Source organism: Aotus nancymaae, unplaced genomic scaffold (genome assembly GCF_030222135.1).
Source record: "Aotus nancymaae isolate 86718 unplaced genomic scaffold, 86718_ANA_hifiasm-v0.15.2.pri h1tg000079l, whole genome shotgun sequence".
NCBI lineage: Eukaryota > Metazoa > Chordata > Mammalia > Primates > Aotidae > Aotus > Aotus nancymaae.
In genome coordinates, this window is record NW_026988494.1 from 9,215,721 (window position 1) to 9,243,196 (window position 27,476).

At 44.1% G+C, this 27,476-nt stretch overlaps 1 long non-coding RNA gene across 1 annotated transcript; it reads left to right on the top strand.

Moving 5' to 3' along the window:
* Positions 1-232: 232 nt before the first annotated feature.
* Positions 233-27,065, top strand: LOC105728427 (uncharacterized). The gene is made up of 4 exons (XR_001110016.2): positions 233-327; positions 22,253-22,518; positions 23,615-23,773; positions 26,173-27,065. It is a non-coding gene; the product is annotated as an uncharacterized LOC105728427 (long non-coding RNA).
* The last annotated feature ends 411 nt before the right edge of the window (positions 27,066-27,476 follow it).

Here is a 27,476-nt window from a genome sequence, read left to right on the forward strand (position 1 = left end):
GACCGATATGGTTTGGTTATGTGTCATCACCCAAATATCATGTCGAATTGTAATTCCCAGTGTTGGAGGTGGGGCCTGGTGGGAGGTGATTGGATCATGGGGGTGGTTTCCAGTGGTTTAGCATCATCCCCCTAGTGCTATCTTGTGATAGAATTCTCATGAGCTATGGTTGTTTGAAAGTGCATAGCGCCTTTCCACTTCTCTCTCTCTTTTTTCTTTCTCCTGCTCTGTCATGGGTAGATGTGCCTGCTTTCCCTTCTCATTCCACCGTGACTGTACATTTCCTGAGGCCTCCCTAGTCATGCTTTCTGTGCAGCCTGCTGAACTGTGAGTCAATTAAATCTCTTTGCTCCATAAGTTACCCAGTCTCAGGTAGTTCTTTGTAGCAGTGTGAGAATGGACTAATACAAAGAGCTTATCTCCAAATACCATTATATTCTGAGGTACTAGAGGGTAGGACTTCAACATATGAATTTTGGGAGGACATAAGTCAGCCCATGGCGAGATCTAATTGTTTATTTGACAAGCACCTGCTGAGCACTTGCCATGAGCTAGGCAGTTAGCCTAGCTCGTCAGAGCACAGTCAAAACCATATTGATTATGTTAATGAGCCAGTTGGCATAACCCTCCCCAAGGACAGATAAGAGAGTGTATTGGAAGTGGGGTAATGCTTCCATCATTCTTGCTGAAGCAGCCTCAAGTCATTGTGGTAGGTACACCAGAAGATTATCTTCAGGAATAAGGAAGACATGCTCCAGGTGGGAGGCTGCTGTTAGTCACAGTGGGCTAACCCAGGACTATGGGGTTCAGAGATGACGGCTTCCTCTTTGAGCCACTGTAGGGGGAACACTCCACTGATGTTGGACCCAGAATAGACTTGCAGAATATGGGTTTATAGGTTTTAAAGTGAAGGGGCTATATCAATATTTTGAAGATGCTAAGTGATGACATGAGTCAGTGCTTAGAATGACTCAGCCATGGCCATATGACTAGCAAGCAGCTGTTGACCAAGCTATGTGGGATGGTGAATGGGGGCAGGGGTGTCAATGTCTGACAGTTGAGGGTAAAAGACAGGACAACCCAGACATTCAGTGGTGGATGAGAGGAATACCCAACTCCAAAGCAGAAGCCCAGACACACATCAAAACAATATGGGACACAGTCATGGGCTTTATTTTTATATACCTTGAACTTTTCATATTTATTATGTGATCTTATCCTCCCAAGAAACTTGTTGAGTAAGTAGGGCAGGTATTATTAATCCTATAAGTTAAATGAGGCAATAAGGCCCAAGTCAGTCAAATGAGTGGCTAAGACCACACATTACATTAAATAAAAAGCTGTTTCCTGACTCCTGTTCCTGAGTTCATTCACCTTTCAGTGCTGAGACTAGTTATGGGATTTGTCAGCAGTGATTTTAAAAGGAGCTCATGCAGTCCTTTTAGGCTTTGTGAGAGAAGGTATTTTGGCTGGGTCTGAGCCCTGCCTAGCTGCTTGTCATATGTCAAGAGTCATGATGTAGATGATGCAGGGGTGAACTAAACGCACCCCTTTGTCACTAAATATGCTGAGTGGTCATTAACTAGAATGGTCTTCGAAGGGAAACTTATGCTTGGGTCATTGCAAGGCAGAAGGAAGCCTTCTTCCCTCCCTCCCTCCCTCCCTTTCTTGTCTAGAACTTAAAGACAATGTCAAGCAGCCTACTCTCCATTCTACTCTCCCCTGGGCCACCCTCTTGGCCTTCCTTGGCTCCTAGACTCAAAGTCCCTCCCAAGCAAAAGAAGCACTGGCATTTCCAATCTAACTCCAAAGTCCTGAGGCTGCTTCCTCTGGGAAGCCCTTATTGAACCCCCAGACCTGAGGCAGGGGTCTATATCCCTTCTGCTCCATAGACCCTAGCACTGTCATAGCACCAGAAGCTTTGATTGGCAATCGCCCATTGGCCTTTCTGGATACCCTATGAGACGGTGCTTCTCATAGGCAGGGGCTAGTCCTTCTGGACCACAAATTTACTCCCAGGGTGACTACAGTAATCCAGGATACTCCCTTGAAAGAATGGAAAGAGGAAACAAAAAAGTGAGGTTTTACAAGATTTTCACTCCTGCCTCTCCCAAATTCCACTCCAGCTGCAGGTTGTCAGAAGAAAGAGTGCTGATCATTCTTTGCTGAACCTGGTCTATGGTGGCTCCATTATGGCTACAATTCCCAAGAAACTTGGACAGAAAGGGTGGGTGGAGAAAGGCAAAAAAGGGCCACCACAAAGATCACTTTCTTGGAAGGAATTGTGGGTGGAAACCAGAGCGATGCTTTCTCTGACCTTGGAGGATAAGTGAGGAAATGGAATTCCAGTAGAACTGTGGAAACAGCTATTGATCATGACGGAGGCTAAAAGGGTTGGGTCATGTCTGCCATGGCTCATCTTGGCAGTTGCACTCAGATGTGACCTGCACTATTCAGAATTTGAGTTTGGACTCTGAGCCATTATAAAAAGACTGGATGAACCAAACATAAACATGCAGAATGCAAATTCCAAGAAACTTTAAAAAAGTAATGATCTTTATTAAAAGCCCAAGACAAATAGTATTTAAAGAGGACACTGATATACATGGGACTGCTGTCACTTCCTCACTCTAAAATAGAGCCTGTTCCAGCCCATCTCACACATGACTATTACGTAGAACACCGTAAAATATGACTGTAAGGCACTTTGCACACATAAAATGCTACATGACAAATCTTTACTACTACTTCCCATCATTTAATGTCTGAAAATAAATGTCTACCATTTATAATAATTTTATGTGACTCGATGGCTGCCAGCTTTTACCAAATGTGGAAGTAGAAACTGGGCTATATGTGGAAGTCACAGAGTGCCTTAAAGGTAAAACTGCCTTGCTGTAATAAATTTGTTTGAGTCTTTCATATTAAAAAAAAATTGTTTGCCTGTCTGGAAGATTCTGAAGGTAGATAGAATGTTTTACTTGCCATTTTCCCCCCAGAACCTATCACACAATAGGTAATCATTATAATATGTTCATTGAATGAATTAATGATTGCATGAATTAATGATTCAAGATAAACTAAGACTACAAGTTTTTAGGTAGAATGGAAGCCATCAGACACTGTCCTTAACCTGGACACATTGCTTTATGACGAAAGTAAGATCATTGGCATTGTTGAGGAACTGGTCCAAGTTATTTCCATGTCATGCATTTCTTCAGAGGTGAGGACTGTCAGGTTGAAATCTTTTCCCCTCCTGCCCTATAAAAACTGTTTTTATTGTGCATTCATGATTCAGTTAGCCATTTTCTTGGAAACTGTTAGCACTATTTCATTGTCCAGACTAGGATCCTCTTCACTTTGTCCCTCCTCTCCCCAAAACAAAACAAACAAACAAAAAGCACTGCAGTTCATACTCTGGACGTCATCAAATCCCTCATCTCTAAAGAGTAAGGGATGGTCCAAATGCCTCGTTAATACTCCATGATTTTATGAGGACACCTCAGTCTAGTGCCTGCCAATGGAATAGATTCATTTTAAGAAGAAAACGGGTTGGGGAAGGAGCTGCTGGGCAGCTTCAGCCGTTTACTACTGTACTTGACAATACAATTCACCTTATGCTCCTTCTTGAATCACAGCCTCCAATATGCTGTGTGCCCTTGACAGCTGGGGCACCATTTGCTGAGTTGAAGCAAGATACACATTTTGCAACCACTCTATCTCACCCACTCAAGAAACCATTCACCTTCTGGCTGACCTAGCAACCAAATCATAAGTTCAACAGAGAAACTGGAGGTGGTGTGGAAGCTTAGAGGGGGAAAGAACAAGATTGCTTTATGTAGGGTTATTGTCCAGATTTATTTATGGCCCCTGAGTTAGACCCCCACCACATGTTATTTCCTCAAAAAGAGAGGGCTGCTACTTAGCAGTAGGATGATTTTTTTTAAAAGTCTTGAAATGATTACATATTCCCCAAATTCAACTTGTAACTGTTTAACAAAACCAGAAGACTGTTCCACAATGGCTGTATGTGTGGTCATTAACTACAGTGGTCTGGGGCGTGGGGCATTACATAGAGACACCACACAGTCCTACTGAGATTACACTCAGGAGCTAGGCATTGCTCTTCATTTGAGTATAAAATAAAAAAGAAGACAAGACTGACATCGTGAAATATTAATATGGAGTTCCAGCCAACAGGTTCATAAAAATTAAGTACTCCTTTTGCCTCCTCTGCAGGGTTTCTCTTTTTGGAATCGAACCAGCTCTCCTTGTCATTATCCGATCGATAGGGCCAATGGCAATCCTGGGCACTTGAAAATGACGTTCATGTGCTCTCCAGCAGCTGCCATCCACCTCTCCCTTTCCCTTAATTTCTGCTGACATACATGTTTGCTCCCACAAAAGGCTTAGATTTGTAGCATAAGAGCTTTGGGATTGTGTCCATTTGGCTTAAATTTGGGGCTGTGGTGACATTTTAATGAGATTTGGCCATTGTGAATCTTAAATTGATAGGAGTAAAGCAAAACATGATTCATTGAACATTGACTGGCTCCATACGTGTTGGGAAATGCAGGTACAGAGTGGAGCATTCAAAGACTGCAGCCCTCTGATGTGTGTATATTGGAAAACTGTGTGCAGAAAAGAATAGTTATAATAGTAAGCTATACCAGCAAGTAGACAAGAAAGGAGGATGTTGATGGAGGAAGGAGGTACATGAAGGAGATACTAAGTTTCCCTTCTTTATCACTTCTCTCCTTCTCCATGCAGAGCAAGAGGCATCCTGTGGCTTGGTTCCTTAGATGTACTTCTGTATGCTCTCCTACATTGCAGAGACATCCAAATGCCTTCAGCTGATTAAAGTCAATTGGTAAGTTTGAGGCCAGGTGCAGTGGCTCATGCCTCTAATCCCAGCATTTTGGAAGGCAGAGGCTGGAGGATCACTTGAGGTCAGGAGTTTGAGACCAGCTTGGGTGACATAGTGAAACCTCATCTCTGTGAAAAATAAAAAAACTAGCTTGGCATGGTGGTGTGTGCCTGTGGTCCCAGCTACTTGGGAGGCTGAAGTGGGATGATCGCTTGAGCCCAGGAGGTTGAGGCTGCAGTGTGCCATGATCACACCACTGCACTCTGTCCTGGGTGTCAGAGTGAGACCTCATCTCTAAAGAAAAAATTAAAAATTTAAAGAAACAGGTAAGTTTGGGGTGTCAGGTTGTTAGCACCTCACATGGTCCTGTAATTGACAAAGATGACTTGTGAGCTGCAGAGTGCAGCATGAGGCCCTTCTTGTGAAACTTGGTCAGCCACAGGCTCTCCAAGTAGGATGTGCTAAAGCCCCTCTCCACCCTGTCCCTGCCCTCCCAGACAATAAGAACACTGCTGGGCCATGTGCAAGAAGCCCAGAGTGGTAAGATCTGACATCATGTGCTGCCCTGGGCACCAAGTGGGGGCCCTGGTGGTGTGCCCATCATATTGGAGTCTTCCTTCAGCCTGTTTGATTGGTTTCTCCTCCAATTCCAACTTCACACTCTATTCATTTCTCCACTGGGCTTGAAGGTCTGTTTTGCACCCTGGGCAATTAGATAGGGACTGACAACCAGCCTGGCCCCGCCCTGGCTGCCCCATCCTTCTGGGGGAACACAGACCCTGAGATGACCGAGACTCAGGTTGTTTATCTCCACTTTGATGCTATTTCTACTTCGTGCTGTGCCTCTAATGACCAAAAAGGTCAAGTAGACAGAGTCATACCTGATCCAACCTCATGAGAAAAAGACTTCATTCTGCTTCAAATTTCTTGAGGACACATGTGTCAACTATTTGAGGTCCTTAGAAGACAGTCTAAATGCAGGTATAGGAATATATCATGGTGATCAAGTTAATCTTCCTAATTTCTCTTCTCTATATGTCAGCAGTTAATAACAGGATTATAAGTAAGGAAGACACTTGAAGGTTTTTAAGAGCACAGTGTGTGTTCAGACATGGCCTCTCAGCTGTGGCAGGGGAGAGGTGTTAGGTGGAGGATAAAGGACAAAGCTTGGGAAGGTACAGACGGAGATAGAGGGTCCTGAAACACACAACATGAAGGCAGGCTGTTCCATTGCCCTTTTCACCCCTTCCCTGCTGGGGCACAGCTTCACAGGGCAGGGCTTTCTATTGCCTGCTACACTGCAATTCTGATGCCACCTACCAGAGTTGGTGCAAACTTTCCTGGTTGAGAGCCCAGTCACCCAAAAAACTCCCAACCCTTCAGACCCCAGCCACAAGCCCTGGGGTTTCCAGGTCACCCACAGATGATTGAAATATAGGCCACATGATTGATCTCATCTACAGCCTTCCCCACTCCCCCAAACCCTCTAAGCATATGGTTGGTTAGCCCCCATCCTGAAACTGTCAAAAGCATAGTCACCTCACCTCATCAGCATGAACTCAGGCATGGTCTCAGGGGTCTGCCATGAGTACCAAAGACCCTCCTATCACTCAGAACATTCCAACGGTTTAGAAGTTCCCACCCAGGGAAAAGACCAGCCACATTCTTTATTGTAGAACATCTGCCTTTCTGCTCTCTGCAAAGCCAGATGGGCTGCAAAGCAGTCAGCCTCAACCAGCGGCTCTCATCCCTCACCACTTACAAATGGGCTTCCTTTGGCAAAACTGGAATTGAGACTTAAAAACAGAGGCCAAGTCACATTTTGTATTACAAACTTGCTTTACTATGGGATTTCTTTTAGCTCAAACTCCTCAAGGCATTTAAAATCTAACAATAACTGCACTGCATTCATGTGCTTGCTGGGAGACTGTTCTGCACATGGAGAGCACAGTTCCAGTCCCAGACTGCGGTTTCTTGGTAGGGGGACCTTGAGTGGGGGGTGCCCTAGGGTATGTGGACCTGGGAAAATATTTTTACAGGGCCTCATGTCTATACAGAAATTTGAGCTATCTTAAAATCATGGTGTCAGCACCATTCTAGTGCCTCACACAATCCCATGAAAGGATATTCTGTCATCCACCAGCCATGACCTACTTGGTGGGACACCCTCTTGGATCTGGGCCCAACTCAGGACTCTGGTACAACCCCATAGGTGCGGATCTTTAAGCTCCTTGGGTAGCTGGTCACCCCGGTGAAGTGGGGTAAATAGAGTATTAGAGACACATGAAGACCAAGGCCCTCAAGGGTCCCATTGCCCCTCAGGGATGAGAGGGCCTAAAGCATGGAGCACAGCAGCCTCCGCCAAGTCCCTCGAGTTTGCCAGGGTCTCAGGATGTTGCTGGATGTTGGACCAATTCCTTAATCTCTGTGTGTCTGTTTCCTCATCTGTAGAATGGAGGTTACAATTGCGCTGACTCCTTAGGGTTAACGGAAGGACAGAACCAAAGTACAGCCTGGCATACAATAAGTGCTTTTTAGGTGCTAATTCTGTTTGTGTGGTTTTTTTAAATTAAATATTAATCTTTAATCCACCCAACTCTTTAAATATCTTCCTATTTGAATTCACATTTCATTGATGAGGAAATTGGGATTTTTAGAAAATTCATTTGTCCAAGGTCACACACATATTTGGTAAGTGTCTGAGTCAGAGTTTGAGCCCAGTTGAGCCTGACTCTAACACTTGATTATTTTGCTATATGCTCCACTATCTTCCAGTTGCTCAAAAGTCAGATTTATGTTATCTTTAAAAAATCATGGATAATACATGCAAAGGCACATTTGTGTGGCCTGAGATCAGTGTTGGGGCATTCTTTCTGGATTGCAAGCTGCAGATAACTTTGGCTGCTGGAGGACCTTCTAGAAGCAGGAGCTGCATGGAAAGTGGAGCCTATAATGCCAGCTTATTAGCAAGCATGTAAACACCAAGAGAGTGACAGTACAATTATTTCTCAACCTAGCACCCAGTGCCACGACTTGCCTTCCTTTAGGGACTAACAGAACTTCATCCAACCTTCCCTGTAGGCTCTGCCATACACTGGAGGTTCCTCTGTTCCTGCAATCCCCTGGGGGATGTTTGAACATCCTATTCTTCAGCCTTGGTTTTGGGAGGGTGGCATTTACAAAGGATCTCCCGGCCAAGCTTTGGTATGTGGAGGAATCACTTAGCAGCCTGCCTATGAACAGAATTGAAAAAGGAATAAATAGATAATTCCAGGAGCAGCCTGAAGGCAGTTTCAGCAGAAGAAGGGCACATTAAGATATAGAAGAGAACAACAGTTAGAGGAATCCACAAAAGTGAAAGAAGTCAATGAGGGTGGGAAGAACCCATTAGGCTTGGGCCCTTGGGCAAAGCTAAGTATATCTGTGCCAGGTACAAATTCCAAGACTTATACTTAGAGATTTGGAGCTGAAAGGCTAAGGAGAAAGGCAGGGGAAAGAAGTCACTCCTACAGCAACCAGGAGCAAGTTACCCAACCAGGGAACCTCCCTGTTAGAACTATTCCTGTTATACCAATGTCTAGGACATTGCCAGTGAGTTCAGAAGTTTAGCAGCCAAGGAAATATGGATCTAAAAAACTGATGTTCTAGATCATTGAAACTAGAAGCACCAGGTTGTGATTCTGACATAGGTAGGAAGGGATGAGAAAGACATATTTTTGTAACTTTGTGGATCTGTGCAGAGGAAAACAGTTTCAAATGATTCCACAAAGCAAAATGATTCCTCTGCTGAAAACTGAATGTGAGAATAACAATTAAAACCCACCTATTCAAACCTTCAGGTGACTGAGCTCAGATTCATCGAGAGTTCCTCCATGTCAGGATAAGTATAATTTGGCGTTTTTATCTTTGATTCGGAGGCGGTCATAAAGACCTTTTCGAAGTAGTAGGAAATGAGGCCGATGAGAGCAACTGTGAATGGGAAATGTCAGGACACTGGAGGCAGTGCAAATGAAACAGAATTGAGCCAAGAGCTGCAGCAGGTAATTTCAAAAGGCTGAGGTCATCCAGTCTCTTTCCATGGGGGTGTGAGCGTTTCAGCAACCAGAGACTTTGCAGCTCACACTTCTGGGGAATTAGTCAAGGTCATATGAGCTGACTGGAGGTGAAGGAGACTGATCACTAAATCTCCTTGCTGATGAGTAGCTGGATCTGAGAATGCAATCCAGCCATGAGTTCTGGAAGGTTTCCATGACTCTCTTCACTCAAAATTGGGTGCCAGCTATGATGTCATTGAGATTTGTCTTCATGGTTCTTTGCCCTTTCTCTTTCAACTCCTAATGGGACCCACCTCTACCCTCAAACACTGGGCTTTTTCACCATGGAAGGCCTCCATTCATGGAGTTGACAGAGAAGGCAAATAATTTATGCTCAAGGTTTGGTGGTTTTAAAGGATTGCTTTCCTATCCCCAGAAATATCTTTGTCGCTGCTGCTGTTTTTGTTAATAATAATAATTAGGTACAAAAGACGACAAATGTGTCAGGAGGGGATGTGAGGGAGCCTTCCCTCTTTCTTTAGCCTCCACTGAGTTCTAGTGCTAATCACTCTGGGTTTGAAAGCAGGAAGCTCAACTTCTAGCCTCTGCCACCTAGGATGTCATGTGATCTTCAACAAGTCATGTCACCTCTTGAGGGGCTCATTTTTCTCATCTAAAATGAGGAGGAAAGCATGATTTCTGAAAATCTGCTTCAAAAATCTTCTAAATTCTGTGACCTCCCTGTGAGTGAAAGCCAGGCCTGTTAGCATGCCTTGAGTCTAACTCCACAGAACAGTCCAGGGGGCGTGCAGAGTCTTCGCCAATGTCCATTATGTCTGCAACCCCCTCTCCCTGAGAATGAGACAGGAAAGCCAATGGGAAACATTACAAGCCCACCATGCTGGCCTGGATTGCATGAGACTGTGGCAAGAAGCGAGGGAAAGAGGGTGTAGACTTCTAAGTCCAAAGAGAAACTCCTCTAATCCCTGGTTTGCTCTGGAATGCCAGCTGCGGAGAAACAGCCACAGACATCATGGTCATTGATGTGAGCAAACTTTTGCCTTCTCTACTTATTGAGATGAAGGCAACAGGAAAGGAATGGCCATGCACCCCGGGACATAGCCCAGCTCCACATGGACCCAGTGGAATATTTGCTGGCCTCTTTGGAAGTTAAAGAGAAAAGATTATGAAAGTAAATACTGTTTTAAAAATTTTCTTTGAAACAAAGCCCACTCCTCTCCCCAACACTTTTTTTTTTTTTTTTTTTTTTAACAGCTCTGGTGACCACAGATTCCATACCAGGAGTCACGCTGCTCAAGAAGTCCTTTTCCTGGTCCATGTTAGCCTTTTCATAACAGTCTACGGTGAAAAGTCTTGTCAGCTGCCGTTTGCATTGTGGGTGGGGACAGGTGAGTTGACATGGAATTGTTTATGCTTCTTTTGTGCAAACAATGAATAACAGTTGCCTTCAGCTGAACCTTACCAGGTCAAGTAATTCTACTTTAACAAAACATAACTCAGGCTTCCTTAATGAAACAGAGGTGAAGAACCAGGGGCACCTTGAGCTAAGGAGGAGAGAGGCCTAAGTTGGTTTTACTGGCAACCAAGAAACCATCTTTCTTCCTTCACTGAGCTCAAAGCGCTTGTTTTTGCCTACTAATTAATTACTAGGAAGTGATTTGAACCTGTGGTCCTGCCTTCTGCGTATAAGGCTTCTGATATAAGACAGATTCCGTAATCACTGCCTGGCTTTTCCAGTTGAAAAAGGCCCATCTCAAAATTAGTTATGGGATGCCCCTCAAGGCATCCATGAGAGAGCCAGGCAGCATCTCCGAGAAGAGTGTTTGATCTAATCTCAGGACAGCGGAATGGCCTTATTTTGTGATATTGTGCTTTGTCCCTGTGAAGGGTCATCTTTTTTTCTCTGCTGATTTATTTCTGTTCTTGGTGAAGTCCTCCAGTATGTGGCCCTTCCGGGAGGACCTTCCTGTTTGGCACGCACAACCAATGAGCTGTGAAACACTTGCAGAGCTCAAAATAGAAAGTCTGCAAGCACGCTGTTCCCCAGGGCCTAGTCTGTGGCTGCTTGCTCAGATGATAGGGGAGTGGGCCTAGGAGGGCTGGCTCCTCCGAGAAGGCCAGGCGCCTCCCAGGGGTGGGCCTCAGCACAGAGGGAATATGACTGCTAAGTCACTACCCTCATGGTTCTAGAAATCATTTCAGATTTCTGCCAATTGCAACATTATCACTAAGCCCTGGATTCCCACCCCAACCTAATATGAAGAAAAAGCTGATTGCTTTCTAAGATTAAATGATCTAAACACACAAATTTTAGGATTTCTGAGGGTATGAAAGTTACTTGGCTATTATCAACATCAGACAGAGCTATTAAGAGGAAAGAAGGGGAAGAGCTCTGAACAAACAAACAAAAGCCTTTTCTTGCTCTGCTAATCCACCTTGAGATATGATGACTCATGTTGCATTGCCTTGGTAACCATGACATCAGGAGAGGGAGTGTGTGTGTGTGTGTGTGTGTGTGTGTGTGTGTGTGTGTGTGTTGGTGGGGAACCCTTCACACCTCCATCCTGTGCCTCACCCTGTGAGTGCTGTGAGCTGACCCTGCATGCATAGACATTACTCTTTTGCACCTGGAATCATTTTGCTGTTGCAGGGCCTGACCACCGGCTACTTGTCATTCATCATTTTCTTGGGGTGAGCAGTTTTGATGGACAGGGTGTGTGTAAGTGGCCCAAGGGCACCCAGAGTATGATCAGAGGCTCTGCTAGCCTCCTTCTCCATCCCCTCCCTAGCTTTCCTGATGGGGTCTGTGGTTTGTCCTCATCAAATGAAGACGGCAGCAGCCGCAGGGTGGTTTTAGTTTTGGGGAAGTCTGGTCTGTCCTCTCATGCTGTGAGTCTGGCCCTGTGTAATGGCAACCAGGTGGGCACATTGAATCAGAATTAGAAGAGGCATCACCAGCTGGGGAAGGGAGTGTAGACTGTGTGGATCCCTAGCCTGCTTTTTTTATCTCTAAGTCCAAAGAGAAACTCCTCTAATCCCTGGTTTGCTGTGGAATGCCAGCTGCAGAGAAACAGCCACAACAGTCACTTGTAAAGAGAGGCCCTTTCTTTGAAGCGGAATTTGCAGCCATGGCTAAACATTCAGGTGAAATCACATTACAGCAAATCTTTTCAGGCCGAAGTGCCTCCGCAGAGCTATTTTATATCCTGGGAAGACTTTGGGATTCAGCGAATCCTCTGTGATGAATGATCCTGTGCAGTGACCATTTTATGTGGTTCTAGTCCAGTAACTGTTACCCATACTGTGAAAAGCTCTGTAAAATGAGATCTGTCTGAGAATAACTTGTATCCAAGAAGAAGTGGTGTTGTTAAGAGGCAACATGGAGCGGTTTAAAAATTGACCAGTTACAAGTGATGTGACCTTTGGCAAGTCTCTTTAACTTTATGACCTCAGTTTATTTATTTTTAATAAGTTTATTTATTTTTAATGATGAGGCTAGTAGCACCTTTCAGGGTCTTGGTGAGAATTCAGGGAGAGGGTGTGGGAAAGTGCTTCATGATCTGGGATGGGACATTCCAACAGAGGCAATTACCATTACTTCAGATGAGATTTGAATCCCAGCCAATATAAATACATCAAAACGCTGGACACTGACATTGTCTTGTCATGAGAATTGTAATGCCTTCCATTATTCCATTAATACTATCAAAAGAAAATTTGGATTTTTTTTCTAGCTTTATTGAGGTATGATTGACAAATAAAAACGGTATGTATCTAACATGTACAGTGTAGTGATTTGAGATATATATATATAGTGGAATTATTACTATAATCAAGTTAATTAATTAATCTCAGTTACCCTTTAAAATTTTTTTGCAGTGAGAACACTTAAGATCTACTCTCTTAGCAAATTTCAAGCATACAATGCATTATTATTAACTGTAGTCACCATGCTGTACCTTAGATCTCCAGAATGTATTCATCTTATAACTGAAAGTTTGTATCTATTGATCAATATCTCCTCATTTCCCCCACTTAAAATTTGGAATTTTATTTTATTTATTTATTTTTGAGATGGAATCTCTGTTGCTCAGGTTGGAGTGCAGTGACGCAATCTCAGCTCACTGCAACCTCTGCTTCTCGGGTTCAAGCAGTTCTCCTGCCTCGGCCTCCCAAGCAGCTGGGATTATAGGCATGTGCCACCATGCCTGGCTAATTTTTGTATTTTTTAGTAGAGATGGGGTTTCACCATATTAGTTGGGCTGGCTTTGAACTCCTGAACTCAGGTGATCCACCCACCTTGGCCTCCCAAAGTGCTAGGATTACAGGTGTGAGCCACCATGCCCAGCCCAAATGTGGAATTTTAAATAAGAATCTCTCACATTATACTTAAGGTATGTGCTTTCTAGATCCCACGCTGTTGTCCAGCCAGGAGCATGAAGTCATAAGCTGGGCGGGGTCGGGGGAGGGAGAGGTAGGGATGCACTTCCTGACACCTCCTGCAGGCGGTTGTTACCAAGGCAGCAGAGTAGAAAGGTGAAATGCGAGACACACCTGGAAATCAGACACACCTGGGTTCCTGGTGAGCTTCACTGCTTCCTGGTCTCTGATAGCAGGCAAGTCACTTAACCTCATCAATCTTCAGTTTTGTCTTTTGTAAATGAGCCATAATAATGACTCAGAGTTTCTTGTGACATTTAAATAAGCCAATGCATGTAAATGCTTAATCCACTGACTGGTACACTGTAAGTGCTCAAAAATGTTGATTATTAATAATTTCTCTAATAAGTGGATGTTTCCTCATCATTGAATGTTTCTTTTAAACACAGAACTTAAAAAAAATCACATCCCTGAGTTCATTTTGCTGAGGTTGAAAATATTAGAGCACACCCATATCTGTCACCATTTCCACTGATGACTTCAAAGTTGCAGTGCTTAGCACACATGTCATAATGCAAAAGCGCCTGGCACAGTGCCTGGCATGGCACATGGGGAGTGTTCTGGAAACTTACAAGAATGGGTTGAGGACATGTAAGAATCTGCAATGCCAGGCTCAGGAATTTGGAATGACTTTGATAACTAACATGACACCATCGATGGTTACTGAGCCATAGAATGCAAGATCATATCCAGGCTTTAGGAAGACAACTCTGAGAGTAGGATGCAGAATGAGTTAAGGGGGAAGATATCTGGATGTTGGGAGATTATGGCTGTGCTGCCAGAGAAGAGATTGTGGCAGCATAAGAATAGAGAGAATGTGTTGCACTGAGAAGCATGGCAAGTATAGGACCTACAGGAAGAACTTGGTGCTGGGGGTTAGGGTAGAGGAACGAGCGATGGTGAGTGGAAGGTTTCTAGGTCAGGCAGGGTTGAGATGCGCAGGCAAGGAAGGACTGTCAGGGTGGGGAGGCCCCCACTCATCTGCACTGTTGGGTTTGAGGAGGGGCTGGTGAAGGGGTATGAATGTAGAAATATAGTTTAGAGCAAAGAAGAGAGAGTAGGGCTTGAGCTAAAGTAAAAGGGTCTTCTGCCTCAGGATTACTGCTAAGGTCATGGGATTCTCTGCCCATATCCAGGCTGGCAGGGAGGAGCAACCTCAGGGGAAGAGTGGTCAGAGAGGCCACTGTCTGTGAAAAGGGAAGACTGAAGTATCACAGACTTCAAAAAGAGCATTTAGACTTGTCCAACCAGACTTGTCACAAGAGTCAAGGGAGGCTCCAGAGTCAAGGAGGCTGGATTTGTAAGGAGGATGCGCCTCAGAACCCTAGACCATCCCCTTTAAAGAAATCATGTCCTTTGCAGCAACATGGATGCAGCTGGTGGCCATCATCCTAAGCAAATTAACGCAAGAACAGAAAACCGAATACCACATGTTCTCACTTAAAGGTAAGAGCTAAGCACTGAGCATACGTGGACATAACTATTGGAACAATAGACAGGACTACCAGAGGGTGTAGGGAGCAGGGAGTGGGTTACAAAACTACCTCATGGGTACTGTGCTCACTACCAGGGTGATGGGGTCCATACTCCAAACTGCAGCCTCACACGATACTCCGAGGCAACAAATCTGAACATGTACTCACTGAATTTAAAATAAAAGTTGAAACGTAGAAACAAAGCAAGACAAACAAACAACAGCAATTAATGGGATTGCAAAAATATAAGAAAAAACAAATTAGAGGGGGTAGCGAATACAGTAGCAGTTTTACACTTGTGACATGCTTAGGCTGTGGACAAATACGATAATAAATATGACACTCTTTTTTTTTTTTTTTTACAAAAAAATGCAAGGATGTGCAGTTGATTGGTGGGGAGGGGGGAGCTGAGTCCAGAAGTGAGTTAGCTGCCCAGATATGACCAAGCATACCTTGGCTATGGATAACAACTGCTTTAGAGAAGGTTTGAGTCTTGCCAAGAATGATACCCTCCCTTTTGGAAGCTTCGTGTAAAGGCAAATGTTTCAGGAGAGGAGCGGGAGTCGGGAGACTTGGTGGGAACCAGTTGTGCGATCTGGGGCAGGTTTCCTTTTCCTTCAGGTCCTCATCTCTAAAATGAAGTGACTGATCCAGGTATACTCCAGGGTGTCTCAATACACTTTTTCTCCTTATGGTAGAAACAAAATTTAGTTAATTTTGATAAAAAGACACCAAAGGCAAAACGCCATCAAGTCTTGCAATTGTTTCCTCTCAGGTTTCCCACCCAAGTCCAAGTCAGTGTCCTCTCCTCCTTCAGTGTCTGGTCTTGGCTAAGACATCACAGTGCTTTGCTTCAAGATTTACAAGATAGAGGAGAGGGGAAAAGAGAAATGACAATGTGTCGCTTTTCCTGCCTGCCAGCGATTATATTTGGAGGGAAGGTGAGGGACAGAGGATAAATCTTATTGGATCCTCATCTCACAGTAATTCTGTGGAACATATAGAGCAGGGATTATTTACCATATTTTGTGGTCAATAGAACTGAAACCAGAGAGGTCCAGTAGCCTCCTGAAACTCATGCAGATAACTAATTAAATATTTACTGGATACCTCCTATGCTTGACTTCCGGGAAACAAAAAAGAATAAGGCACTAGCTGTGTGATCTGAAGCAAATGACTGAACTTCTCTGGCTTGACTCCATTCTGTGATTTGCTAGGTCCTTATTTCACACGTTACGGTTTGGTCTCTGCATCCTTCTGTTCTATCACAGGAAAAGGCTGAAGCTTTTGCCTGGACTCTAACTAGGTTTAGGTTGTGTGAACCTCTAGATGCAGATATCTGGGGCAAGAGGTGAGGTACTGGTTTCCTTCCAGGCAGATGTAGTTAGAGAGTTGGCTGCAGAAAATGATTTTGCTCTGTGTCTCCAAGATCATGGGCAGGTGGGAGCCCAAAGAGAGACTATCTGGATTCACATCAGATTGTTAGTTGGGGGAGTTACTACTTTTAAGCCAGCACCACCTTAAGCACTGCCTTGCTTGCTTGCTGTCTGGGACATTCTTCAGCTTCTTTTCAGCCTACAGCTCCCATGGGCAATACAAGTCCCTCTTCAGTCAGTTCCCCTGATCTGTCCTTGCTATTTCAGTCCCTATACTTGTGGAGGATCAGTAGCAGAGGAGAAACCAGACTAAAAAAGGATAAAATGATCAATGTTAATATGAACATACCTATATGTATGCAAGCTCATGAACATATTTCGCTGTGACCCTGTGAGAATGTTCCACATAACCACCTGCCAGTGTTGTAGTGGGGTGAGGAGCAGGGCTGACTGTCTGGATCTCGGTTTCTTTTCTTTTTGATATGGTTTGGATCTGTGTCCCCACCAAATCTCATACTGAACTGTAATCGCCAGTGTTGTGGGTGGCACCTGCTGGGAGCTGATTGAATCATGGGGGTGGAGTTCTCACGAATGGGTTAGCACCATCCCGTTGTTCTCGTGATGATGAGTGACTGAGTTATTGTGAGATCTGGTCATTCGAAGTGTGTGGCACCTCCCCACGCGCTCTCTTCCTCCTGCTCCAGCCATGTGAAGTGCCAGCTCCCTCTTGGCCTTCCACCATGACTGTAAGTTTCCTGAGGCCTCCCCAGAAACAGATGCTGCCATGCATCTTGTACAGCCTGCAGAATCATGAGCCAATTAAACGTCCTGTCCTTATAAATTACCCAGTCTCAGGTATTTCTTTATAGCAATGTGAAAATGAACTAATACACTTATTTATTTTATTTTGAGACAGGGTCTCACTGTCACCCAGACTGGAGTGCAGTGGTGTGATCATAGCTCAATGCAGCTGGCCCCAAGGGATCCTCCTGCCTCAGCCTCCTGAGTAGCTGGGAATACAGGCTCATGCTACCACACCCGAGTTTGTTTTATTTTTTTTGAGACAGGATCTTGCCATGTTGCCCCTGCTGGTCTTGAACTCCTTGCCTCAAGTAATCCTCTTACCTCAGCCTCCCAAAGTGTTGGGATTACAAGAGTGAGTCAACACCCCTGGCCAGGCTTTCACTTTCTAGGTGGCATCGTGGGTAAAGTCTCTGTGCTTTGGTTTCCTTGCTATAGAATAGAGATAATAATATTACCTACCTGAGAGGATTGTTTTGAGGACACAGTGTCCTAATGCATGTGAAGCACTGAGAGCAGTGCCTGACACCCAGTAAAAACTAGGAACTGCTCATCGGTTCTTATTATCTATAGGCAGTTAGTTCACAGGCTCACACAATGTGTCTTCACGGCTCTTTGAGGATCCATAATTCTAATCATAATTCATCATTTCTTCTTAGAGTAGCTTGAGATCCTGACATTAATTTCCTCAGACATTTAAGGAACCACAAGGTAATGGGTTGTTATCTCACTTTTTTCCAAAGTGAAAGCAAGTTTATTAAGAAAGTAAAGGAATAAAAGAATGGCTACTCCATAGACAGCAATCTATTATCTCATTTTATCAATGAAAAGATTTGAATAAAAAATTAAGTATCAGTTTGTGCCCAGTCTCCTTGGATGTTCATAACAAAGATGGTAGAAGAATCTAGAATCTTGCCTGGCCTGGCTCATCTTACTGTCAGCCATGACAGCTGTGAGGGTGCACAGTAAATTTCTCATCATGCTCGAAGGATCCTGTCCTATCATTGGAAACATGGCTGGCCTTTTCAGCCAAAGGACCATCCCCAGAGACTCATTCCCAGAGACTCCAGTCCTGAAGTTCTCATGACACCCATGTCCTGAGGGACCCTTGCCCTCAATCCCCAAGTTGAAAGTTTGCTGGGTTACAGCTGACCCTCAGGAGGCCTAGAGCAAAGGAAGGGACAATGTCCTTCCTCTCTGTGGCCAGGGAGGGTCCTTACACATCCAACCAGCCAAAGTGCTGGTGTCTTTGGAAGGCTGGGGTGGGAGTGGTGAGAGGGGTTTGTTAGGACCTGTATTATTTTTTTTCTTCAATCAAAATAAATGTTCATTATAAGGAAATAAGTTTAGATTATTCAGGTAAACAAAAATAAACCAAATATAACCTGTATGTCCTATAATACCAAGTATTCACCCATAACTTTATTTGTTTCTCATAAATACCCAAAGGAGTAGAGTAACACCAATGGAAGTGTGCTATACAAATACATTTCAGCGTTTGATAAGGTAGAAATTTTTAGTGGCATAAAAGCTGGAAGAACAGATGGGGCGCCTTTAGATGAAATAAGGTCTGAGTTTCTGCGGAGGCTTTGCAAGATGCAGGATAACCTTTTCTCATGGAGGGGAGTTCCATTTTAATGGCCATCCAAGAATTAAAATAAGAATTTTGCTGTAATGAAATAGGCTTCTTCCAAAATAGCATCGAACACACTCTCTGCAATGTGTCCAATCAAAATAGCTGTTATAATATTTTTAAGTGTCACAAACACCTGGTTCATGATGAAAATCCTTGGGAATCTTTAAAAGGAAGGAAGGGTCTGTGTTAGCTGGGAGTGAATCCTGTAGGAGCGGATCACATCAAAAGGTCTTGCTCAAGTATGTTGTATGTTCCAAGTACGGCATTGGATGCACAGGGAAATAAAGTGTAATAAGACAGGGGTCCCCAACCCCTAGGCAACAAACCAACACCAGGCAGCACAGCAGGAGGTGAACGGCAGGCAAACCAGGAAAGCTTCATCTGTGTTTTCGGCTGCTCCCCATTACTGCCTGAGCTCCGCCTCCTGTCAGATCATCAGCAGCATTACAGTCTCATAGGGGCTTGAACCCTATTGTGAACTGTGCATGCGAGGGATCTAGGTTGCGAGCTCCTTATGAGAATCTCATCCCTGATGATCCATCACTGTCTCCCATCACCCCCAGACAGAACCGTCTAGTTGCAGGAAAACAAGCTCAGGGTTCTCACTGACTCTACGTTATGGCGAGTTGCATAATTATTTCATTATATATTACAATGTAATAATAATAGAAATAAAGTGCACAATAAATATAATGGGCTTGAATCATCCCAAAAACATCCCCCTGTCCACAAGTCCATGGAAAAACTGTCTTCCCTGAAACTGGTCCCTGGTGCCAAAAAGGTTGGGGACCACTGGTATAAGACACAACCAGCACTGCAAAGGAGCTTATAGCTGTTGGGATATAGGGAATTGAGAGGTCAAACCCATTCTCCTTGTTTCTAATATGGTAATACTGAAAAATTATTTGCCCAGAATCTCCCAGGAAAGGGAGAATCCCAGGGAGCACAGGGGGCACTGGGAGTGAGAGCTGACACTGGTGACTCTGGTTCATAGAAGAGATACCCTCTCGATCACTTGAGGTCAGGAGTTCAAGACCAATCTGGCCAACACGGCAAAACCCCATCTCTACAAATACAAAAACTAGCCTGGCGTGGTGGTGGGCACCTGCAGTCCCAGCTACTTGGGAGGCTGAGGCAGGAGAATCACTTGAACCCATGAGGCAGAGGTTGCAGTGAGCCAAGACTGTGCCACTGCACTCCACTCCAGCCAGGGCAACAGAGCGAGACTATCAAAAAAAAAAAAAAAAAAAAAAAAAAAAAAAAAAGAGATGTCTTCTGCACCCCCTACTACACCTGATTCTAGTTCTAACTTTGAGTTGAAAACATCTCATGTTCACTGTCTTTCCTGCTGGCATCAAGACCTTAGTTCTTTTGGGCAGTGGCAGACATGGGATTTCTATCTCTCCTCCCACACTCCCACCCTCCCTTTCAGAAAGCTGAGGCTCCAAGGAGGGAGGGCCTCTGCCTGCAGCCTGGCTGATACCTCAGTCCTTGCCTTTTCTGTGCCAGAGCTGCACAAGGCCATTTCGTGTCCCATTTAGCAAGTGTGGAGAGCTCTGTGATTTGAGAGAGGATAGCACAAGTCATCCTGCCTCCGATGGTGGGTGAAATACCATCTGATTCAGAGCTTCTTTCGTGACTTCCTCCAGAACCGACTGCCTCATTTGTGTCTCCAAAAATAAAAATAGCAAGGGTTAGATCCTATGCCTCTCTTATTCCCTGGGGGTGCTGTGACTGAGTGATGACTTTATCAGCAAAATATTGAGGCTATCGGTCTGTTCTCTTTTGATCAGAATCTAGGAAAAGGAGCAAGTGACGTTATTCTCTGAACTTTGCTGTAGTCCTCCCCAGGGCTTAAGGGCTCAGGACCCTGTTTGGCCCAGCATTTTCAGCTGGTTCATTTCATGTTGAGCTTTGCTTTGTGCACATCAGTGTGTGAACAAGATCAATCTTTTAGCAAAGAAGTAGTTAAGGCAGTGCTATGGAGGAAAGCGTCAAGTGGGACTACGGTGCCTGGATTGCACCATCAAAGATCCCTTCCACTGGCTTCTTCTCACTGAGATCCTTTAAAAAGGTTCTTTAAAACGAATACAAAGCTTTGTAAAGAGCCACACAAATTTAAACTAAGGTGTGGCAAAGTTATGTTACTCTAGGTCAGAGGTATGGGTGTCAGGAGGCTCAGGAAGTCATTAGGTCCTAGAGACATTAGGTCTGAGACAAGAAGTTTTCAGAGTCTAGGAACTCAGTGGATAACAGCAAAGATACCAGCCCCAGGACAGGCAGTGCCTGTAACCCTGCTGTTATTGCCCATTTGCTCCAGGACACCATCCTCCCTCACAGAGGCTTAGTATTGGGGTTGGGATGGGTGCTTGTGATAGAGTATGTATTAAAAATCAGTTCCTGTTTGGGCGCAGTGGCTCATGCCTATAATCCCAGCACTGTGGGAGGCTGAGGCAGGCAGGTCATTTGAGGTCAGGAATTTGAGACCAGCATGGCCAACATGGTGAAACTCTATCTCCACTAAAAATACAAAAAAATTAGCTGGGTGTGGTGGTGCATGCCTGTAATCCCGGCTACTCAGGAGGCTGAGGCAGGAGAATCACTTGAACCTGGAAGGCAGAGGTTGTAGTGAGCTGAGATCATGCCACTGCACTCCAGCCTGGACAAAAGAGGGAGGCTCCATCTCAAAAAAAAAAAGTTCCTTTTTCTTCCATTAAAAAGAACTCATCTATGTGATCTATGTTTCCAACTGTAGGCCCCAAGTCACATTTGAAGATAAAATCTCAGGGATATCCCAGGCCCCTGACAATGGGGAAAGTAACCAGATTACATACAGGGGCAGTGTGAGTCTCCTTCTTAAGCTCTCCTCACACCCCCAGAGCAGCAGCCACCTGCCTTTGGAAGAAGTGAATCATGGCTGGAACTCCACTCTTGGACCCGTCTCTGAAAGCTTGGCTTGGCTTCAGTCATTCTTATCATCCCTTTTAATCACAAATAGAAGCCTTCCAGAGCAATTAGCTCAGACCCTTCCATTGTCCCCACAGCCACAGACTCAGGCATGCCTTTACCGTCTTGATGGCTTTTGCCATGGACAGTCCTTGGGACAAAAAAGTAGTGTTTCATGGCAACCCTGAGATGACACGCACCTAGAGGTAATTCTACACACAGGGCCAGCACTAGGTATAAATAGCATTGAGGTTTGTCTACATCACCCTCCGTTGGCAGCTTTATGCCTTTTACACCTTTCCTGTCCTTTCTCTTCTGCACTTATTGCTTTGAAACACATAGGCCAGGATGGCAAATACATTCCGTTTTCAATGCCAACTATGATTAATCAGTAGGGATCAGTGTATTGAGAAAGATAAAATAGCAGCATGTGAATTCTGGAATCAATTGCTAATGTCTGCCATGGAGATATTTGCATCTTCTCATTCATCCGTCTGCCCTAGAAGGCAAGATTGTGTGTTATTCAGCTTCAGACCTCTAATTATTAGTGCCCAATTATGTATTATAGTTGAACGGCACTAATGTGGAATCTTTAATGTCTAACTTTAATCTGTAGCAACTGTGGAATCTTTAATGTCTAACTTGCTTGTTTTCAGTTCTGCCCAAATTTCAGCTGTCATGGAATGAGTGATGTAATATAATAGAAATGCATCATCTCAGTTTCCCTATGGCCTGAATGTGCATACAAGATGAGAACCAGTACAGAAAAAGAGAGGATGTGAGGAGTTTTTAAAAATTGAGGAAAAGTAGAAGGAAAAGTAAGGATGAAGGTGAAGATGAAGGAATATGTCAGAGATGCCAGCATTAGCATCCCCAAAAACATAGTACCATGTCCTGCTAAAGAACTCTGTAGAATATACATGTAAATGGTATGTGCAGTAGTATGCTGCAGCAGGCTTAAACTTGCAAGAGCTACTTGTTAAATTTTCAGGAATTTTGTGTCAGTTGACATCATGTTGGTAGATTGAAATTAGCTATGATAAAAGTATTTATGCCATAGGAATGAGCAAAGGCTAAAACATTTGCTAGTATGTCATTGCATATATGACCCCCAAACTCTGGGTGTAGATAGGAATGAAATCATTAGTACTAGTTGATAGCATCCAAAATGGGCTAAGCTGTCTTCAGTTTTGAGTCTCTGTGGGGAAGTAGGACTGGCACTCCGGCTACTCTTCATGCCCACTGGGGACCAGTGGTTGCTGTTCTTTTCAGTATTCTGGGATTTGATTGGCCCTCTGATAGGAATTGGATGTTTTGTTTCCTCCAAATCTCATGTTGAAATGTAACATCCAGTGTTGGAGATGGGCTTAGTGGGAGGTCATGAAGGTGGATCCCTCATGAATGACTTGGTGCCCTGTCCTCATTGTAATGAGTGAGTTCTCACTCTAGCTGTTGTTTAAAAAAAAGGCCTGGCACTTCCTTCCTCTCTCTCTTGCTCCCACTCTTGCTCTTGCTATGTGACTGGTGGTTCCCCCTCTGCCATGATTGGAAGAGTCCTGAGGCTCTCCCCAGAAGCAGATGCTGACACTATGCTTCCTGTACATCCTGCAGAACTGTGAGCCAAATAAACCTCTTTTCTGTATCATTACCCAGTCTCATCAGAGGCTCACCAATCTCATCAGAGTGGAAGAGTGATGGCCTGTCAAACATGGATGGTGGAAAGGGCAGCTGCACGGAGGGGGCTCTTAGTCTCTTAGTTATTACTTGATACTCTAAATTAGGTATAATGTTGCATTCCTGCAATGGCAGTTTGAAGGTAAAATGACACAAGAACTCCTAGGTCATGTCATTGACTGAGGAATGCTTTTTTACTCCATTAAAATGAGCCCCAGAGGACAGGCCCAAGCCTACACGGGCAGGGTCCTGTTGGGAAACTCACCTGAGGTGGCTGGGAAGAAAGGATTTTCTCACTGTGGCTCAGATGATTTCTTAGTGTAACTCTTTTCTTCTCTAACAAGGGTGTAGATGGCAAGGTATCTTCTTGGGAAATACATGTGAGAAAAAGAGACTTCAGGATTGCAAGATTGCAGCTACTGTCTCTCCTTGGAGCAGGATTCCATCTTTTCCATGGCTGGGGCCCTTAACACATGTCACTATGCACTGCTCTTCCTGCTGGGGTGAGGAGTGGGGGTGCTGGTAGAGAGAGTGGGAAGGTCCTGAGAAAATGACTGATTTGGAGGCCATTCCTTCATTATATGATGCTAGGGGCAATCTAGAGACTCCTCCTTTGCTAGGTCGTGAATTTGGAACCACGACTGAATGAGACCACAGGACTGTCCTGCCCATTGACATTGTCATTGATTCAGAGCAGCAGGCATGTGTTCAGTGAAGATAGGAGCAGGGAAAACTAGAGAAGCACGATAGATAAAATGAATGCAAGAAGGACCAGTCTCTAGAAAGGGGAGAGGATGATAGAAAGATAACCCTTGAAGAGCATCTTCTCACTTCCTGAAGTGTTTTCTGAGCTTCAGTGATATTCAGTGCTCTCTCATAATTTCCGCCACCTCTCCTTCCTTTCTATGTACTTTATTATTTATTTAATATTGTCTTTAAAATCGCTCACTTAAAAAAAACCTACTCAGCCTCATGTTAAAAACAGAATTCGTAAAATCATAGGTTTGACAGGTGAGTTTTAGTTTCTCTAACATATATGACTATAAAGACATGACTGTTAAAATGGAAAACTCTTTATGCATCCACTCCTGAAGTCATGGTGGGTCCCCGTGCTGCACCAGGATGGGAGTGATGGTTTCCGTGGACATAGACAGATGCCACTAAGAACGAAGCTGCAGAAAGCACCTGAATTTGTATGTCTGTAATTCATCAATGCCTCCCCATCTCTTGCCCAACTCACATAACATCGACTAACAGTGGTGGCCGTAGTTGCTGTGGCATTCATTCATTTAAGCTCTCATTTGGCATCAGACACATTTTTCCCCCTTTCAAAAGGCCTCAAGCACGTGAACAAGAGTGAGAGCCACCTGCTCTCTGTCAGATCAGGTGTTGCGTTGCAGTGGTTTGTTTCATTGTCAAGAATGGAGTTGCTGCCTGCCTAATGTACTACAAGGTATTCCACTTAAAAACAGGGTCTCTGGAGGGAATAATTGTAGAATAAGCTATTTCCCTCTATCTAAAATGAAGGAAGAAAAATATCAAGAAGAAATACACATTTCTGCTCTGTCCTCTGCCTCCTCCTTTTCGTGTCACTTCCCTTGTCTGTTACTGATTTCCTTAATCCTTTTCTCACGATGTTGTCTTCTCATCCTAACCCAAAAATATGAATCTAACTTCTTTTTGTTTATAATAGGGCACATTTTCCTAGTAGACGCTTAAGCCTGATGTGCACTTTCTTGGTGGCATAAATCACTTCTGGAAGGGAACTGTGGGGCAGGTCTCCCAAACATGAACCTTACCCATCAGCTTCTAATGGTGGTCTTGGCTGTCTGATTGGATTATACGTCCACTAGGGGGCGCTCTTTCCTTTAAATGTCAAAAATTGTATCTGCACTGGAAGTCAATATTGCAACAGGAACAATAGAAATGTTTATTTCCTTTCGGAAATAGCTGCTACTGAGCACAGCTCTGGGAGGAGATTATTAAGGATATGCCAGTTGCAAAGAAAATACTTGGTTGTAGCAGCATATTCTACTATTGTAGACATCATGTCAACGAACAGGAGTGGCCGTAGTTGCTGTGGGATTCCTGATGTAGTGACTTCTAGGAGATCCTTTCCTACTCCCTGTGCCAGCCAGCAAATTTCTCTCTCTAAATTCAACCTGGAGTCAAGGTATCCTTCTCAATCATTTCACAATCATTTGGGCCTGTAATCTTTCTAGGTTGAATTCTAGGTTTGATTTGGTGACTTTCAATCTGGTGAGATTTCCAAGTCCTAACCCTTCACTGCACAAACAAGGAAACAGGCACAGAGAGGTAGAGCAGTGTGTCTAGACCACACAGCACAAAGGGGCAGATCTTCTGATGCCATGTTTCCAGTTACTTCAGTTCTTAGTCTGTGTCTTCATTACAAATACCTTCTTCCAGCTTTCAACAGTGTCTTTGGTCAGTAAGACTGATTTAAAGTCTTTTCAGACTTGACAGGGTTCACTGTAGCACTGAGCTTGTTATATTTTACTGTAGACATTAGATGATGGTAGTTTTTATATACTTGGGCTACTGGAGATTTTTCAAATAATTCACACTTACTGAATTTTAAGTGAATGACATTCGCCGGGCTCTTTACACATGAACCATCTTGACCAGGAGATAATAAAAGAGAACAAAAGAGCACTGACTGTCTCAGCACCCACGGACTGATTTTTGAGTTCTGGCCACATCTTAAAGAATGAGTTACTCTGGACAAAACTACTTAATCTTCTTAGGGCTTCCATCTTCTTTTCTGAAAAGGCTAATAGCATAGAAACATGGATTGAGCCAGAGACTTTCTGTGGATTATTTTGTTTACTCCTTGAAATAGCCCTCAGAAGTCGATACAATTCTCATTGTCCCCATTTTACAGAAAAGGAAACTGAGATCCAGAGAGGACAAGTGAATTTCCCAAGATTGTCCAGTTGATACGAAGCTGAGCTGGAAAGTGAGTGGATCTCTCTGGTTCTGAAAGCTTTGCTCGCAAGCACAGGATGAGACCTCCACTCAATCAATAAGCACTGAGACCCTTCCACAGACTCAGCAGGTCCTGCTGTCCCTGAAGCTCAACACTCTCATTTCAAACCACAGAGAGAACCCAAAAAGGAAACAGTGGAAAGAAAATAATATGATATTTGAGAGGCAGCGTGGATTATTGGGGGACATGGGTTCGTGTCCCTTCTCTCCCACACACACATGGCATGATGCTAAGCAGGTCACTTAACCTCTCCAGGGTTGTTTCCTCAACTGAGAAATGAGGGGGTTGAGATGAGCGCCAGCCCTGGGGTGCTCAATGCTGCGGTCTAGGGTGGTGTGGACTGAAATCAGAATGCTTTCTCCTCCGCTCTGGGTGCTGCCACATGACCTCTCGTTCTCACTCCCCACCCCCAGTCTTGCCCATCTGAGTTTCAGGTTATTTTTTCTTTCCTTCTGCTCTTCAATTTCCTTACTGAGGCAGCTCTTTCCTGCTGCCTCTGTCCCCGCTGGAGCTGTCTGAGCCAGTAGAGCCCGTGGAAGCCAAGGGGAACCTGACTTGAATCTTGCTTTCTGACATGCTGGCTGTGGCTTGCTTAGGAACTGAATAAGCGCTTCTTACTCCCTGTGTTCACCACAGTGGAACCGTGGGTGCACAAATGTAATTCTCAACCAGCCCAGTTTAATCAGCGAAAGACAATAGAGCTTGCAGGCAGTGTCACGTTGGGTCTCTGAACACACCATGGCTGCCGTCGCCCTTTTCATCAAAATGATTGAAAACATATTTCTAAACAGAATTGAGGGTCCCTGTCTAAATCAAACTGCTGTATTGGTCTTATTGTCCTGATCTGAAGTGCTTCAGCTTCTAGTGCACAGTTGCTTCTCAATAGAAGTTCATTATTGTTGCCGATGATAACAACTGTATAGATACACAGAAAAGAAGTTCCCATTTCATGATGAGAAAAGAAGCTCATTCAAACCAAGCGAGAATGAAAATTGCTCTTGTTCGGCAGCTCTACCATTCCTGCTTTCCCTTTCTGCTGGAAAGGAAGTTGAATTTAAAAGCTTATCTTGGTTTGATTTTCTTTTTCTCTAAACCAAAATAGAATAGGTATTTAGCTTGAAAATTTGAAAGAGCTCAAGTCAATTGGTTAACAAAACACACAGACACACACATACTTACTTGCACATCTTAATATCCTC